Genomic DNA, 15935 nt, shown 5'->3' on the forward strand with positions numbered 1-15935 from the left:
GTTTTATCAGGTTGAAATTAAGAAGAAAAGTGTCTTGCTGGGCCATTGGTGTTTCAGCACCAGTTTGACTCAGCATTGCCTTTTGCCAGTCTCAGTGTTGCTAGAATGGGATGTTAGTGCCATAAGAGAAAGCAATTTCCCCATATTCTAGGGGGAATTCACAGTCTATAATCACAGGGAGAAATGGCAGCACCAACTCATGAATCTTGGTGGCTTTGCTCTGCATTTTGCAGAATGCCCATGGCCACACGAATCAGAGTATTATGTAGGAGATGCAGGCAAGGCGACTGACCTAGCAGTAGTGTATGGATGAGTTGTTGAAGAAGAGTGCCTGAATGAAGGTTTCTTGAGCTCAGAAGAGCAGCTATGTGGTATGCATTGCCTGTTTATTATGATTTTGGAGGAGGAACTAGCCTGACTCTCAGTAAATGACATGAAACCCCAAATTGCTTCAGGAGAAACCTCATCCATACATCACGACTGTGTTATCACCCCAGCTGGGGAAAAAGCTATTTCCTTAAAAACAATATTTAGTTTAATTGGAAGTCAAAATTACTCAATGGACAAGTCCCATAGCCCAGAGGGGTACAGTTGCAGAACAGGGTCCTTTCATTTCTCAGATGTTTTGAACGAAGGCCAATAAAATAAATAGGAAACGTTCCAGCTCCTCTCCATCCTCTCCCATACCTGCCCATCACAGTGCTGGGCAGACTCTGCAGACCTGAGCCCCACTGCTCCATCACACCCACCACTCATGTCCTTGTGCTAACACCATCCCTATGGACATGATGATTATCTCAACAGAGTCCTCTCTCACCATGGTTCCTCCTGCCCCAGGGCTGCTGATGAGAAGAGAGATCCATGCACTACAATAGCCAGTCCATTTCTGTAGACCATCGACTCAATCCCAAGCAGTGTTTTTGAGCATGTTTACAACTCTTTGCATGCTTACCGCTTGCCTGATTACAGTGGAGCAGCAAGGTATCCAGGTATATGTTTCAGGCTTGTAATGGCTTAGCATGGCAGAGGGGTAATATGCTTGTTTTGCAGGGAGCTGAATGGAGATCATCAGCTGCATTTGAGCACCAAGGGGCTAAAGACAAAGCATGGTGTGGCCTTCAGTTCTCCTTCACACAAAGTCCATCTTGCGATTGAGCTGAACTCACCCAAAGGAAAAGGAAATTACAGAAAATTACAGAACTGCTATTTTTTCACACTTTTGGCTCCAGTCTTACCAAGCGCCCCAGCCTCCAAACCACAAAGATATTGAAGCCTCAAACCATCACTGAAATCAATCAATGAGTGTCAGGAACCAAATCCTCTCCATGGTTCCAGTCCTGGATAACTACTTCTCCAATGCAGCCAGGGAAACTGGAAGAGACAGGCTGGTTAGGAGGTTCCTGGGGATGAGGGCTCTTATTTAGCAGCTTTGGAGAATCCTTCTGCACTCTTTTGAACTGAAACCACTCAATCATTGCCATCCCCTTGGGTCCAAAGAAACCTTCTCTGCTTCAAAGCCTCTAGCTCACAGCACAGAACGAGACATGGAGAGAAATGGAGAGGCTGATTCTCCTCCTACTGAGACCTGTTTCCGTATGACACCAGGTTTTTCCATTTTAATACACTTCCAAATGTCTTCTCATCAGGTTCTGCAATGAATTCACCAAATGAAACAAAGAGAGTGCAAAATCACTTTCATAGAGTCTGGAAAAAATAATCCATAGAACTTCCATAGTACATCAGGTTAAGGAAGAGACATCTGGCTTTTATTATGTTTTATAACGTTGATAGCAAATAAGGGTATTAGAGTTAATTTACTTACTTAGAGAGAAACGACTCAATCACAGGAGCCGTGATTGTGACTGCATGTTAAGAGAGCTCCAAAATTCCCCCCATTCTCCTCTGGGAGGTAAACAGGGCCAATGATAAAGCAATGTTCATTTTCCACAGAGGTATTCCCCAAAGGAATCAAACATCAGAGTAAACCCACCAAGAATAAGTCCTTCCCAGACAGCCTGGCTGCACAGGAAGACATATTATTTAGTTGTGTAGGTGTAACTGGAGGCTGAGAACAACACTCTGTTGTGGTAGTACCATAATTCCATCACATGGAAATATCCTGCCAAAGAGGCTGAGATGTTAACAGGTGAGGCAGAGGAAACAAGGAAGAGAGACTATTGGTTTGAAGGAGTTATAGACTCAGAGATGTTGCTTGGAAGGACTCTCTGGGGGTCTCTAATTCAAAGTCAAACTGTCACCTGAATGAGGTCATATCAGGGGGTCAGAACTAGATGATCTTAAGGTCCTTTCCAACCCTCACTATTCCATGATTCTATGTCCACCACTGAGGACAGGGCTTTCTTGACCTCTCAAGACTCTGATCCAAGACTACATCATCCTCCCAGTGAAGAATTTATTTCTAAAGCCCATCCTGAAGCAGTGGCCACTGTCCTTTGTTATTCTGCTATTTCTAAGAAGGGCTTGGCTCCACCGTCTTTATAATCCCTCTTCAAGCTGCCCTAGGCCAGCAGCAAACCTGCTCATCTTTTTGTCATGCATCTGAAAGAGTCCAGCATCCCAATGACTCCTCACAAGCCCCACAGACCCCTTTCAGAGATGCTCTTAAGAACCCAAGGCAGAGCATGGACAAAGCAAGTTCCCAGGGACCAAGATATTACCTCTTGCCCAAGACTGGATGTCCTCCCCAGGCTGGCACTGACAAACCATTATCATTAGAGGCTTGATGAATCAGACACGGCTGCTTTCCATTCAGGAATGGTCCTTCCATTTTGAAGCTTTAATTTTTGAATTAAATTTTTAATTTTGAAGTTTTAATTTGAATTTGGAAGCTTTAAGAGGAGGCAGATTTGCTTTATATGAGAGTTGTGGGAGTTTTATTTTTTCTTTTGGGTCAGTCTTGCAACTTAGAGTGAAAAATGGGCAATGGAAAAGTGTAGTTCTCCCCCCTAAGCCTCCGGACACCAAAGCTTCTGGAAGGTGACTGCAGAGGCCAAGATATCCTGCAAAAGGGATGGTGGGTAATGGATTCAAACTAAAACAAGAGAAGTTCAGGTTACTTATAAAAAAGAAGTTCTTTACTGTGAAGGTGGTGAGGCATTGGCACAGGGTGCCCAAAGAAGCTCCACCCCTGGCAGTATTCAAGGCCAGGCTGGACAGGACTTGGGTGACAGGGTCTAGTGTGAGACATCCCTGCCCATGGCAGGGGGTTGGAACTGGATGAACTTAAGGTCCTTTCCTAACATAACCATTCCATGATTCTATGCTATGGAGAACAAGAGGGTTTAGAGGAAGGCACAACTTTTGAGAAACACCTGGAATAAGGAAAAGGAAGGGGGGGAAATGGTTTGAATATTCTGCCTATGATGCTCCTTTCTTTCAGAGCTGGCCTACACTCAGAGGCGATGCTCTGATTTACGAAGGAGGACAACAGCTCCAAACCTTTCAGCACCAGTCTGACATTTGCGGGTTTCCCTCACGCTACTAAAATACCTGATTGTTTTCATTAACCCCCATCACTTCCACCCCTCGTGGACACTGCCACGCTCCTGCGCTGCAGTGGAGGATTTCATCAGCTGTCCATCTCAGCCACCCTGGGCCTCATCCTCCAACGGCGAGGAGCATCAGTGGTTCCGTCAAGGCTGTCATGCCTTTGGAAACTCGGTGAGTACCCCCCCAGCTGCAGCCAAGAACAGAGGTGGGATATTTACACAGATATCAAGTACATCCAAAGGCGCTCTCATAAACAGAGATGATTTCAGAGGGGATAGCCAACCTTCTGCTTTGGCGTGCAGCCAGCCTCCAGTGAATCCTCCTTTCTCCTGCACTCCCTCCCTTTGCCGGGTCTCACTAGCCATGGCACTGCTCCCTCTCTGGGTCCTTTGTACGTCATTTTATTCCATGCCTTTGGCCTTTCTGGAGGTCTGCCACGTCCAAAAGGGTTCACAGGGCACATGTCTTCATCAGCCGCAGCCAATAGCCTGGGAGGAAGCTGGTCTCTGCTACCAGCACATGAATCATGAGCGCGTTGAGCTGTATGGTTTGGTGAGGATTGCGAGGCGGGATTGCACGCTCCCCACAACAATACCATTTCAATTACATAACCCATTACTGTTTGCTCAGGGCCATTTGCAAAATTCACCAAAAAGGGCAAAAAGACATCGTCCTCCCCAGAGAGGCTTTTCAGCCTAAAAGGAGCTAAGCTGCACGCTGCAGAAGTGCAGAAAGGCAGCAGTGATTTCTTTGGGAGTTAGGTGTTAGCAAATCAGTGCCGTTGTCAACGCAGCCTAAACAGGAAACTAAAAGAGAACCCCAAAATCTTTAAGGATATCCAGGTGGGAAGCAAAGCATGTACCCAGAGACCACACTCAATAACCTCCAAGCTTTTGGCAGAGCAAGGCTTACCCTGGGATGCTGGTGCACGCGTTGAAGCATCCTTGTTGGGAAATGCCCTCTCCCCCCCCCCCCCGTGGAGCTGGCATCTTGACAGTCCATCAGCATGGGCTTGCAATTCTCTATGTCTTATGTTATCCTGGGAAAAATATAGGTCTTTTTCTAAAACAGAAAGGTTTTAGGGTACTAGAAGGGAGGGAGAGCTGGGAAGATGTGAGTTGCTGTAGAAATCAGGTTCCCTTGGGGGTCATTACATCCCTAATGGCACCTGATAGCTCCAAGGAAGCTTTCAAGTGCCCTTTCAGCACACCTCCTCTCCACAGACACATCCATCCCAGTGCACTCTGTCATCAGGTCTATCTGCTGTTAGCTTAAATGCCCCCATTTTAAGGAAGCCATAAATAATTTTTATTTCATTTTTGAGCAACACACCTGAGATTTCCAGGGCATTGCTTGTAGGAATTATTTCTAAGGATTTTATTTATTTTTTTTTTTCCCCTTTTTAGTTTCCTGGTTTACTTTTGGTGGAAAAAGAAATTGCTGCTGCCACCAGCTGGAGCTTTTTGGAAATAGCATTAAAAAGTTTTCTTCCCACAGTCGCTCGTACTTTTTATTCCTGCTCGTTGCAGTTGACTGAAAACAAATTTAAACCCAGCTTGTTTCTTGGAAGCAGAGACCAAAATTATACGGGATCTGATGTATTTTGCTTGAGCTTGATCCTTCAGTGTCAGTAATTTAGCTGGAAGTTAAATGAAATTCATTCTCAGCCAGAATGGATTACCAGTTAAAACAGAATGGATTACCAGAATGGATTACCAGATTTAAAAGTTAAAACAGGCGCAAGGGGGAGTTTAGAGAGTCAAAAATGGCCTGAAGAATTTGCTTCTATCCATAATTTAAAACTAAAAGAAAATCAGGCCTGGAGAAATAGGTTAAATAAAACGTAGGCTTGTGTGTTCCATTGATTGAAAAGGAAGAGCTGTGGGTTTGAGAGTGATCAGCAATATGGCTAGGGATGGCAGAGGCTGAAATTGCTTTTCATGGACCTGAGTAAGAGGTTTCTGGGTTTTTAAAGCCTTGCAACCAGCTGCAGTTAGAGAAGTCCCTGAAAACCTCAGTCCAGAAAAGAGAAATAAATAAATAAATAGGTGAATTTCACTTGTATTTTCTATAATGGATTTACAACATAAGTAACTGAGGAGCAGTGCTGGAAAAGGAAAGTGAGCCCCTGGACCCCAACCAAGCCTCCAGGCAAGGTGATTTATGCTCAAGGTGGCTGAGTTTTCAGATGGATGTTCTTGGCCAGTTTGCAGTAATGCCATTCAGAGATAATTTTTGATTCAATCCATGCCACATGAGGCAGTGGTGGTGCTGACCCTTGGCTTTTAACCCCAAGACCTTCACTGTTCTGGCTAAAGGAACTACTGTCTGTCCTCTGATAACCCCCTTGACACAATTCAGATGGGTTTAGTATCTTCTGCTGGTGTTTATTGATAAAGATGAGGAATCAGCAGGTCACGTTAACAGCTATAAATGAGCGCCCGTGCAGCATACTGTATCTAAACCTTGTGTGAGATTTTCATTGCCTTTTTGGCCTTGAAAGCATTCAGTTTGGAGAGATTCACAAATCCCAGCTCACCACAGCGGATGTAAAGGTTATCCCCAGAGAAACACTGCTGCTGTTCCCCCTATACTTATTACCTGAGGCTTTTAAAACAGCACAGGGTTTTCTCTCAAAGTATTCCCATGCCACAAAACCCTTTCCCAAACCACAACATAGAATCAGAGAATGGTCTGGATTGGAAAGGGTCCTAAGATCAAGTTCCAATACTCCTACCAGGGCCATGGACACCTCACACTATCAGTCCCAGTGCTGGATTTTGCCAGGCTGGGATTTAAGAAACTATTTTTTAATAAAGAAGCCAGCCTCTATTTTATATATATTTCTTTTTCTACCAGCTCAAAGCAAACTTGGCTTTTCCAGCCCGGAGCCATCACTGTCTTCTGCACTGGGAGAGTTCGCTGTGTTCGTTCCCCCTGTTAGCCAAAGCTTCTTGAAATGATGCCTTCTTTTATGTGTTGCTAAAGAAAACTAGAGCCCTAGCAGTCTGATTCCTGCCCTGTAAAACCGTCATCTGTTGGGGATCCAGACTGGTTACTAAACTGCAGCTCTGATGGCTCAGCTTAGCAGAAGAGGGGAGACAAAACCACAATAGGCATGTTGATATCCAACCCTAACTATTCTATGATTCTATGATATGTAAATCAAAAAGAGACACAAAAAAAAGGAGCAGAAAAGATTATATGATGGTCAGAAAGACCAGAAATCCCTTGAGAAAGAGCAATGCCGCCTGGAAGAGGCAACACATTCCCTGGCCAGCGTGTGGTGGAGAAGAATTCATGTCTCACCTGCCCCTCGCCCTGTTGGGATTTATGGCTCCACTCCTCAATGCCCCAGCAATGATGGATTTGGTGCGCTGATGGGAAAGCAGCAACGCTCCCGTGGTAACCAGCAATGGTGGAGCCTGCAGAGTGCCGGCAGTGCGTGGGGGCTGGATGCGTTTGCTGATAACGGGATGGGTTTTATCTCAAACAGAACTTTAGGCTAATCTGGGCTTTTAAAGAGAAATGTGTTGGGGAGAAGCCTCGCTGAGCGTGCAGGTGGCTGTGGGAAGGGGGGTTTGGTGGAGGGATGCTCAGCATATTTCGGGTAAAGGGGGCTGGCTGCTGCTGCAAGGAGGTGATGGAGGTGGGTCGGTCACAGGGTGGTCCTTGCAGGTCGCTGGGAGGGCAGCAGAATGGACATGACTGGCTTGGCAGTACCTGGCCTATAGATAACACCTAACAAGAGACATCTGCGCACAGAGCTTCCCTGCTCGGAGCAGGGATGCAAGCTTGGGAGCAGATTGGCAGGGGAGAGATAAGATGCTGACACCCTTTTAACAGGCAGAAAAAGCAAAGCTTTCTAAAACTCAGGTTTCCCCATCCTGTCTTTCTCCAAAGGCTATGATGGTTTGAAGTCCGCTATCTCCCTCCCCACCCTTCTTATTTCAGCTCAGCCAATATCTGAAGGAGGGACAGAGAGGAATGAAAGCAATAAAAAATTGCTATAAAATGTTTAATATCTATAAATCAAGTCTCCAGCTTCAGCACTTCCATCTGCCTCTCCCTTGCAGAGATGACACTTAACAGTCACATAATAACTTTCAACCTCATCCATCCTGCTTGCAATCAATAAGATCAGCAATTAATTCTGGAAATGAATGGGCATAACTACACTTGAAGGAGGCAGGTGAGAGGCCGTCCAGCATTAAACAACAAAATAAGCCTCAGCTCAGGCACAGAAGGTGACATACTTATGTACTTCCCCTCCCATTGCAGGCATAAATAAAACCATTAGTAGAAATAGGTTGGACCTGAAATGATAAGGAGCAACACTGCTGACAATGGGATCTGAGCAGTGGAAGGTTTCCAATATCTAAGAAGAGCCAGTCAGATGGCTTACATCTTCACGTATTGCCTGATTGCTGTGGAAACTATTGCAGTAAGGTCCATAAACATCCCACGCTTTATCTGGAACAGTGGAGGGGAGGGTGGAGGAAAGGACTGAAGGAACTATATGCAGCGATTGCCTTTGTCAGGATGCCCCATGCCCATGGCAAGGGAATGTGCTGGTTCCTTTTGGGAGCAGCCTCCTCCTGCACTCACAGCTTGCTGTGGCGTTGCACCGCACCCCAAGATAAGATTTTACCTTTCTGCACAGATGCTTTTTTCATCTGGAGCTTTATACAATTAACAGAATTGTCCAGGAACAAGCAAAACCCTCTTTTCGGTGACATTTCTCCAGCTTTGGCTGGATGGGAATCACCAGTTCTGGTGGCTGGGACCTTCCTTTCGTGCAGCTCCTCACCCCTTCATCTTTCCCACCCTGGGATGCATTCCCACAAAGTCACACTCCAGGAGCTTGTAAGGTCATTCTCAGTTAGCATCTTACATTGATAGGGAAGAGAAGAGGCTGCAGCCACCTTTTGCCTTTGCTTCCCCCCCCCCCCCGCCATGGGGGACCTTTGGGCTTTAATCACTGCTTTTCACTCCATTTTTAACATCCACGGTTGTACCACACCCAGCGGAGCAGAGTCCAGAGTCTGGATCTGCTGTCCCAGATGCAACAGCGAGATACACAAGTGTCCCGAGCTAACAACAGGAACTTGGATGCAGCCCCTGTACCCAGCACTTGCCAAGTATTTGTATCTACATATTAAAAATAACCAATGACACTTTTCTTTTATAAAGGTAAGCACAGAAGAAAAATGTGAGGGAAATGCTTGGTGAAACATGGTGGCCAAGTTCTGCTGCTGCTGCCTGGAGGGTGCCAAGGAAAATCAAAACAATAGTCTGGGAGGGACAATGGCAGGGGCGGAAGGATAAGGCTGCAGTTCCCTGTGCCACAGGAAGGCTTTGGTTTAACTTGAGCAGGGATCTTTTAGAGACAAACCCTTAACCCTGCTTCTGTGAAGGCCTCTGAAGCTCAAGCATCTCCCTTTGGTGTCAGTCCACGGTGGGTGTCGTGGTTGGTTTGACCCTATGCACCACTTCACATCCCTGCCCACCACTGCAGGGCTCCAGTTCTTCATTGGTGGCTTGGACTTTTGTTGTCTTTCTGGAGCTCTGACAATGTGAAGTTTGCATGTTACTTTGCCGGTCTGAGTCTTTGCCTAGGACTCATCCATCACTTTGCTAGTTAAAACAGAGCTGCTTGTCCAGAGGAAGTCATTTGTCTCTCACGAAAGAGTCACCGTCCCACCCCTGCCAACCACTCTGTTGCGGTGCAAGTGAATCCATTAGCTTCCCTGGAAAATGCATCATCTGATGCTGGGACTAAACTTTAGACTAACAAACCCCTTGAGAGGACACGAAGGAACCATCTCTGTCACGGTGCTCAGTGCTCAGGTCAAAGCCTGACCTCTCTTTCCATTAAATCTTCAGGATCTATGTTTAAGGGAAAACATAAATTAGCAGCAAGTGTAGGTTTGGTGACCAGAGTCAGTGTCCTGATTTCCAACCTCACAAGCAGGCTCCTGAAGCCCACTGCTGCCTCTACACACTCCCTTCTTGCTCTACATAAAGGAAAGAGGGGAGGAAACGTCTCTTGGAGGTGAATGGCTGAAAAGACCCAGAAATAAACTCTCCAAGCAGTAAGAAGCTAGGAACCAGCCACTCATGCCACAGTGTCCGGCAGCCCTGGAAGCTCCACACCATGTAGAAGCAGTGCTGAGGGCAAGGCTTCAAAGCAAACACCCCAAACTCACATTCACATTCATTTTCTCCATGCTTAAGCCTGTCTTCTAACATTAACAATGCCTTCTAGGTGGGTTCCTCCACCGCACAACATCTTCATCACTGGACCGCAGTCTTCCTTGATTGCTTATGACAAATGGAAGGACCTACCAACTGCTACCCCTTCAAGTATAAACTCCCATGTGCAGCCAGGGGAAGCTGTTTGTCAGGGTATTTCACCCACTAAACAACAGCGTGTTGGAATTTGGGGCTGGGAAGTTTTCATTCACATTGGTTTTAGTTTCACACCAGTGGAAGAGAAGATCGTTTACCTCTCACGTTGAATGATAATGGGGCTTTTCCTATTATTTTGGAGTTTTTCTAAAATTTAACAGCCAAAGAGTTAAAAGTATTGATCATCCAAAAAGCTGAAAGAACCCTAACACAATAGGTGTTCTGCTCACCAAATTATTCCTTTTCTTTTTCTTTCCCCAGGTATTTTGCTCAAGCAGCAAACTCCAAATTATTCATATAAAGTCTAAATCAAAGAGGAGAAGGAGAAACTTTCCCCCTCTATCTGATCAGGAAGTGAACAGTTTGTTATTATATGCATTGGAAAAAAAAAAAACCAAGAAAAATTAAGAATAAAGGTAATTATAAAAATCTTAAGAATTAAGAAAAATCAAGAATTAAAGATAAATATGTCTCTAGCTAGTGTACCATAAGGCAATAGAACAGGTTTCTAAGATCCCTAATGAAATAAGAGGCATCTTTGAAAGTTCATTCCTGGGCTTTCTGGGATAGAGCTGTGAAAGCAAATGATGGCTGCCTTGAGACAGAGGTTGTAACAGATTCAGATTTAAAGACAACGACTTTATTTTCCTATGGCCTTGAGGGGATTAAGATAGGAGAGGAGTCCTGCCTCACCACTGGAGATATAAATCCTGGAGGGTCACTCTGTAGCCATCTGTCAAACGAGAGGAAGGGAGGAGGCAGAGTCATTTTCAGTAGTAAATTTTGGGAAGAACAAGCACTAATGGCCTAAAATTAAGAAAGAAAAACATCGGGCTAAAGAGTAGGAAATGCTTTATAATGTTAAGGTCAGGCAGACAATGGAGAAACCTGTCAGGGGAGGTCAGGGGCTCTCCAATAACGGAGATGCTCATGGACGGAGCCGTGAAACAGAGGCTCTGCTGAAATGCTCATCCCTCAAGCCCCTTGGATGGGGTTACCCCCATGGGGATGCACGTGATCCCCAAAGCCTTTTGGAGTAAAATGCAAAGCTTCTGCCCAGCTTTTCTGCTCTTTCCCATCCAGGAGCAAGGTGCAAGGAAGGGCAGGGGGGGGCTTGGCTGCAGCCCGCTCCCCTTGAAAGCAGGAGAGATCTGCCCCAGCTGTTCCCCTTTCCAAAGGAAAACAGAGGCTGCCCGAAGAGGTGGGATCGTCTGGATGGGGAAGGAAGAAAGAAGCCTTTCAGCAGAGCCCTCCCACCAGGAAACCGGGAGAGCGATGCAGCAGGCACAGGATGAGCCGGGGTGCCTGGGGGTCCATGCGGATGCCAGCGCAAGCCGTTTTCTTAAGGCTGTCACGTTGATTTCCTCCCGGCTCCCCGCACGGACACCTGCGGTCTGTTACACCACACATCATTATATTATTGCAACTTATGGTGTCCATCATCACCCCCAGGCAATCACTGTGGAGCCAATGATAAATGATACACAGGCGGTTTATTATACACACTAAATCCTCTTCACTTGGTGGTCCAAGGGTGTACCTAATACATTCTGCTCCTCTTCTGCTTGGATTTGAGTTGTGGATCCATTTAATACCTTTATAGCAAATGCTGAATAGGTGTTAAAAAACCATGCGTTGCACCTAGAGTGATTGTTTCCTATCACCTCCTGTGTGGTGAGAATCCACTCAGCACTATGATTTTTCTGCATTACTAGAAAACCTGGCCATGTTAGAAAAACTAACTAGCAGAAGTGGGGAATGCCACTCTGACAGCCCAAAGCTCTCGGTAGAAAGCTGCTGGAGATCTGACAGCAGCTGGAGGGGAAGGAAGGAGATGCTGTGATAGCTGGCTGAGATCACAGGTGGCATTTAGGGAAATCCAAAACAACTCACTCCCGTTGGAATATGACCGTGCAGGGGCCAGGATGCTTGTTTTTTATAGGAGGGATAACGAACAAGTATAAGAAATTAAAATCCTGGCTATGGGTCTGGCCTGAAAAAGAGCACAGGAACACACATCTGCATCCTTATGTCTGCCCTCTCCTCTAAGAGTCCTTCCTGCTTTGACGTGCTGTCCAAAACACCTCCTGAAGTGGGCTGTTGAGGGCAAGGGAGCGTTTCTAATGTATAAGGTGTAATTAAGTGCTGGTAACACATAGCAGAGGGCACAACTCAAAAAATCACAGACTCCTTCCTCCAAGTGCACCCTCCAGCACCATCAGAGCAGGTTTCCACCAGCCCACTTGAGAAGGCATTCCACACACATGTCCCTCCTTGCCAAGAAGCGAACAGGAAGGATTTTTCCATGGCACTGCTGTCACTCAGGCATTTTGAGAGGCTGTTCCCGGTTTTCCCCCTCCTGTACCAGATCCTCACTGCCGGGGTGGTCCAGGACAAAGCCGGTGAAAAGATGCCTGGTCATGGTTTCTCGGCTGGGGAAGCCAAGGGTACTACAGAGGATGCTGAAGGAGGAGGACAAGGAATGCAGAATTATTGCAGGAGGTCATGGGAAGCCCGCGAGGGGAATCCAAAGAGGGTCAGATGGGATGTCAGGGAGGATTTTTGCAGCTGCTTTTGGACAAACTGAGAGCACAGAGGGGGTGTCAGAGCGCCGGTGCCTTCCGCTTGGGTGTAGGTATGGAAATGGCTGGGTTTGCAGATGAGCAGGAGGGGAATTAACAAGCAGGGTGAGCGTTAACCAGGAGGCTGAGGAGAAAGGAAGAACTTCAGAGGAACAGCACAGTCTGCTGGACTAAGGGGCAGCTCTTTCTTCTCTGAGAGCTTTGTTTCTGTCCGGCTCCGGGGGGAGGAGAGTTGGCCTACAGCTACAGCAGTAACTTTGAGTAACTTCTCAGGAAACAGCTTATTTAGATAGCACTGCCTATTCTTCAGAGGAGAGGATAGAAGAACATATTGCCTGTTACTAATGAATGGCTTTTCCACAACTAATGATGTTTACAGGGATGGATACGCCAAGGTCTCCAGAGTATCTCCACTAATAGGATGGATTTTGGCGCCAAGAAAGCATGGCTTTTTCACACACGCACACCCCGATAGGAGAGAGTTAAATATCTTCTCTGTTCTTAATGGAAAACTAAGCAGGCATGACGCATCTGTTTAGAAGACGTTTTTCTTATCTCCAGGATCGAAAAGAATTCCAGAGCTCAAAGACCAGAAACTGAGAGCAGTTCATTCACTGCCAACACAGGCAGGCCAGAGGAGTTCAAGTTGAACATAAGCTAAGGGTTGGACTCTCTACCCACTGCAGTAAATAGATTGTTTCCACTGGCTGCAGTAGGAACAACTTTAGGCCTTGGTTTCTCTACTCAATTTTGCAGTAAATAAAAGCTTCAAGCAGAACCCATTAAAGCTGTTTTGATTTCTGGGCTCCAGTTCTTCCAGAAGTTAACTCTTCTAAAATTCAATATACACAAATGCTTTTTGGCTGGGTAGGGGAAGAATTCAAATCATCAGATGTTCATCTTAACCTTCTGGGTCAAGGATTTCCCTCTAATGGGGTCTGTGAATTTGCCACCCCAGTCTGGAAAAGGCTTAAGCAAAGCATTTCCAGAGGTAATAAAGATTTAAAGGGGGAAAAAAACCCAAACAAGCAAAAACATAAACACAAAAACGCAGAAAACTTTTCATGAACTTTGGCAAATTGTGGTGTCCATATTCTGCTGAATTTTTGCACAACAGGAGCTGATGCTCAGCCTCAAACCCAGGTTCCCTTTGCATCTCGATCCACAAAGCCGTGCTGTTAGGAGCTGGTTTCACATAAGCCATGTTTTCAGGTGTGAACTGAGTTCAGACCCCAAACCCCACTCTCTGAATGACCTAAGGTCTCTGGGCTAAGCTTCTCCTCTCAGGCATATAACTGCAAAGCAGAACTGAAGTCACTAAGACCTTGCAAATGTGCCTTTGGCAGAGACCAGCCTCCCCACTGCTGCTTCCCCAGCCCAGCTCAGGATGCATCTCTGTGCTCAGTACTTTTACACACAGCAATACTCAGCCAAACCTCTTCTTTACAAAGCAGTCACTCAGAAAGAAAGCAAACAAAACTTAATAGCTGCTACCTTGAAGAAGTCAACTCCATATTCCAAAACAGGGTAGGTCTGTAACTCAAAATTGTTGGCTCTGGGAATCTTTATCATGGCTGGATTTTTGCTGCATCTGGTTGAGCAAGTTTTTATAATGTCATTTCTGATCAAGGTAGTTTTCAGTAACAACTTTCAGCATATTACAGGTCAAGGTTAAGAGGGAAAGGGAAATTGCAAAGGGGAGGTGCTGTTGCTGCTCTTTGAGGTGGTAAGGGCTGCAGGGCTTGTTCAGAAAGTAAAGGCATTATTGTAATTCAGAGGAGCTGTTACAAGGAAAGGGAAAAGAAGCATTTGGGACAGTGTTAGTAAATTACAACAATGTGCAGCTGCCTGGAAATGAACCGAACACCAGCTCTAAAACCATCCGTAGCGAACTGATTTCAAATCATTAGCTGTTTGGTCCAGCCTATTACAGCAAAGGCTGGTTGTCTTGTGGAAACACACTGTGCGTTTGGAAAGCAGTTTAACTGAGTCTGGAAAACATCTTGCGAACCAGGATCTGTCTCCCAGCAGAGTCAAAACTTACATAAACCTTTCACTTATGCTGGGCAGGTTGAGAGCAGTCCTGCCGTGTTGAATAGTAACTCAAACCACATTCGCAGCTTGACCCTGCAGCATCGTCCTCTCCAAGTCCACAGGGCCCACGTGAAGAAGCTTGAGCTCACAGATGCTCACCATGGTGCGGGGACCAGAATGGGTGACACAGGCTTTGCAAAGCACAAAGGCACTTTTCCTCACCCACAACAATATGGAATGAATGGATCAGACGTCCAAGCTAAATCCCCAGGCTAAGCCAGTGTGATGCATTTAAGATGCATCAAATGATTTCTTGCCCTGTAATCCTGTGATGTTTCACGACCTCTGAAACACTGAAGACCAGCTTGAGAAGCCAAACAAGCATGTCTGTGATTCATTCTCATTAGAAAATATAAATAGAAACCACGTTTCACCAAGGCAGAGGCAGGACCCCTAATTTCCCAGGCTTGAATCCATCGGGCTGGAAACAGATTTAACGAGCTTGGAGGGTGAAAAAGCACCCTCTGCTTTTAGGTATTGGTTTATTGGGTTTCTTGTTCAGGACACCCTGAACTTCATTTCTGAAGATGTCAAGGACTTCTAGCTCCTGCTAATTTGATGCTGAGTTGTGACTGTTCATCGCTTTGAAGAAAGATCACGCTCCAGGGAGGCATTCTAGGGAGTCTGTGGGAGTTTTGCCATTATCTTCGACGTAACCAAGACTTTTGTTCTAAAACTCAGCTCTTCAAAACCAGGAAATTGTAGCACTCAATACTAAAAGTATTGCAGGGCAAAAACACTGCAACGTGAAGCTGTGCCAAATCAGCGCATCTTTCTCAGAGGTGTGGGTGGAATTAGTAGCTGAATTTGGAGATGTAATGTAAATCCAGCAGAGGGGCACTTTGGCTGTTAGGTACCCTCAAGGACATTACTTGACTTGCTGCGATTCCATTTTTTCCATGTCCAGTCTTCCATGCACTTTGGGATATGCCCAGCCTCAGGCAGTGAAAAGGATTTCATTAACATTTTATATTTGCTTACCACTGTGCATCTGATTTCAGGTGGAATCCCAAAAACATTCCAGAAATGGAGAAAACTCCAAAGGCAGAAATGTCAGATGCAGAAGTATACAAACCCCAGACTCAATGGTGGCACCTATGAATGCAATAATGAGCTGATTAAACCCCTTTGCATTGAGCTTGCAGAAGTCATTGAAGTCAAAGCCATAGCACTGGCAGATGTGTTACCATGACCTTCTCTCTAAACAGGAGTGGAATCCTCCTGTGGACATAGCAGAGGTTTTCCCCCTCTCAATCTGATCCCCTGTCTAGTGGATTGCTAGCATTAAGAAGGATTTATCACTTAAATGTACTGAACACATAAAGGGATGGTCAGTGA

General features: G+C 45.8%; 1 long non-coding RNA gene across 1 annotated transcript; it reads right to left on the bottom strand.

Annotated features, from left to right (window-relative positions):
* Window positions 1-994: 994 nt before the first annotated feature.
* On the bottom strand, window positions 995-14852 carry LOC134163402 (uncharacterized). The gene is made up of 2 exons (XR_009964726.1): window positions 13998-14852; window positions 995-1649 (listed from the first exon to the last, which is right to left on the bottom strand). It is a non-coding gene; the product is annotated as an uncharacterized LOC134163402 (long non-coding RNA).
* Window positions 14853-15935: the final 1083 nt, after the last annotated feature.

Source organism: Pezoporus occidentalis, unplaced genomic scaffold (assembly GCF_034315485.1).
Source record: "Pezoporus occidentalis ecotype Australia unplaced genomic scaffold, CSIRO_AGI_Poc_V1 ctg20, whole genome shotgun sequence".
Classification (NCBI taxonomy): Eukaryota; Metazoa; Chordata; class Aves; order Psittaciformes; family Psittacidae; genus Pezoporus; species Pezoporus occidentalis.